The sequence below is a fragment of the Vigna unguiculata genome, chromosome 10 (assembly GCF_004118075.2).
Source record: "Vigna unguiculata cultivar IT97K-499-35 chromosome 10, ASM411807v1, whole genome shotgun sequence".
In the NCBI taxonomy this organism is placed as follows: domain Eukaryota; kingdom Viridiplantae; phylum Streptophyta; class Magnoliopsida; order Fabales; family Fabaceae; genus Vigna; species Vigna unguiculata.
In genome coordinates, this window is record NC_040288.1 from 7,997,081 (window position 1) to 8,000,427 (window position 3,347).

Consider the following 3,347-nt stretch of genomic DNA (forward strand, 5'->3'; position numbering starts at 1 on the left):
GGATGGCAACGGGAATGGGACGAATATGTACATCATCATCTTCGTTCTCATACCCAATTGAAAAAGTCGGGTACTTATACCTATACTCAGTCAATGCGGAGATTTTTCGTCAAAATGGGAATGGGTTGAGACAATACCCACAGGGACGAGTTTATTTGTCATCCCTAATGTTGACTTGAACTTACAGAGCAGTCATCATATGCTTCGACGACTTCATTTCCATGGTCCAAAGTCTTCCATGGATATAACGGCTTCTTCAAAACAAAGTTGCTTACACAACACGACTTTACCCTATAGGTAGGGATGAAAACGGGTCGAGTCAGGCACAAATAGTGCCTACATGCAACACAACCCGCAAAAACAATATCCACCTGTTACTTGCCCGTTTACCCATTAGGTACCCGTTTAAAAAATATACGCAGATTTTTTTTTAAACCCGCGGGTACCCGTGGATACTCGCATACTCGCAAATATTTAAATAAGATATATATTTTATAATTTTTTTAAAATAAATTTAAATAAAATTATAAACAAATTAAATTAAATATAAATTAAATTTTAATTTTGATTAAATTTAACCTAACAAAATTTGAATTTGAATTTAAATTTAATTAAATTTAACTTAATAAAATATAAATTAAATTTTAATTTTAATTTTAATTTTTTGCATTCTAACGGGTACTCGTGGATATGAATAATATGATACCCGCACCTGACCCGCTTATAAACGGGTATTAAAATACCCGCTACTCGCTACCCGCGTATAATAAATACTTGTGGGTACTAACTATAACTATCTATCGTGGATTTTATCCACGAATACCAACGGACGCGAATATTTTTGCCACCCCTACCTATAGGTAATATATTTAAAAGGAATCCAGATTGGTATTTTTGAAATCAAATTGACCTCCTTCAGTAAAAAAAAAAAACAAATATATCAATCTAAGACAGATTTTTAATTAATCACGCATAAGAGTACGCCTCTAGTTACAATAAAAGTGAGGTTGTTTGGATTAAGGGATATATGATGAGAAATTAGAAAAAAGATTGTGAACATTTATTATTATTTATATTATTTTTTTATTTATATTATTAATATTAATATTATTATGTTATTTATTATATTTTATTTGATTTTAATTAAATAGATTTATTTATTTAATATAATTAATTATAAAAATAATTTTTAAGTATAAACTATTTTATAAAAAAAAAATGCTTAATTATGTTTTGGATCCACGATGAAGTTGGGAACTTCTAGTTGAATGCCTATTAAATTTTTGTGGTTCAAAATTTTAAAACTTTTCATGTTACCTATATCACACATGACAATTATCTTACATTTTCATCCTGCTTAAATATCATTACATAATAAATACATTGTTGCAGACTACTACCATAATGAGGATGATCTCTCCCAAAAATTTACTACTATATTTACCTAAATTTGTTCTTAAAACTAATAAAAATTATAAATTTTTAACATATAAAATTAAAATAATATATAACATTAACGAATATATAAATATATATATATATATATATATATATATAAATTAAAAATTTTAAAAGTTATGAAATAAAAAAGAAAAATATATAACTTTATGATTTTAAAAAGTAATAATTTTATAAATTTGTAATTTAATGATTTTTATAATTTATAATTTATAGTTTATAGTTTTTCAATTTTGTAATTTGATGATTTATAATTATATGATTTTATAATTTAATAATTTTCTATTTATATAATTTTATAAATATAAATTTTATAAAATTATACTTTATATTTTATAAAATTATAAAATGATATAATTATAAATTGTAAATTATGAAATTATAATGTTAAAAATTAAAAGGCTTAAATATACATTTGGTCCCTATTTTTGTTAATTTTATTCAATTTGGTACCTATTTTCGTTTTATGTTCAATTAGGTCCTCATTTTCGTTAAATTGTGATCAATTTGATCATTTTCACTAACGGTGGTTAAATAGTTAACGTTTTTGAACAGTACATGCCACATGTCAGCTCTTGATTTTTTTTTAATTTTTTTTAATTTTTTTAAATTTTTTAAAATTTTTTTAAATTTCAAAAAAATGGTCCACATGTCAAGTCACAGTTGTGCCATGTGTTAATGCTAGTGTCACGTGTCAGTTTGTGGTAGTATTACTTTTTTTGTTCAATTTAGTCCCTATATTCGTTATTTTTGTTCAATTTAGTCCCAATTTTTGTTCAAATAAATCAAATTTGTCCCTTTCAAATTGACACTAAATTTAATATCTTTTATACAAATTATATTAATATCTTTTCCAAAATTGACCTTTGAATTAATTATAAATTGAATAAATTCTTATATTTAATTGCTAAATAAAATATAATTATTTAAAATATTATAAGAATATAATTATTAATTTTTTTTCTAATATTTATATTCTAAAATATTTTTAAAATTTATATATAAAAATATTTTAAATATTCAAAATATTTTAGAAAAATAAACTAATATTTATAAAATTAACATTTACATATAAAATATTTTAGATTTTAATATCTAAAATGCAATAAAAATATTAAATATTTTAAATTTAAATGTGAATTTTACAAATGTTAATATATATTTTTAAAATTTTAATAATTATATTTTAATAATATTTAAATAATTATATTCTATTTAACAATTGAATTTAAAAATTATATTCAATTAATAATTAAATATTATAATTTATAATTAAATTTAAAAAATAACTAATAATAATGTCAATTTTAAAAATTATATGGTTTTATTTTAACAAAATTTGGGACTAAATTAAACAAAAATAACGAATATAGGAATTAAATTGAACAAAAATAACGAATATCGGGACTAAATTAAACAAAAATAAATAATACAACTACAAACTGACACGTGGCACTAGCATTGACACGTGGCACAATTGTGACTTGACACGTGGACACTTTTTTTGAAATTAAAAAAATTTAAAAAAAATTTAAAAAAAATAAAAAAAACCAGGAGCTGACACGTGGCATGTACTGTTCCAATATGTTAACTATTTAAACACCGTTAGTGAAAAGGACCAAATTGACCACAATTTGACAAAAATGAGGACTTAATTGAACATAAAACAAAAATAGGGACCAAATTGAATAAAATCAACAAAAATAGGGATCAAATGTGTATTTAAAACAAATTAAAAAATTATAAATTAATAAAATTTTAATTTTTTAAAATATAAAATTATATATTTTTATTTTATATTTCATAGTTTTATAAATTTATAAGTTATACTTGTTTTTTAATATTATATTTTTTTTAAGTTTAGGTAAATATAGCAGTAAATCTTTGAG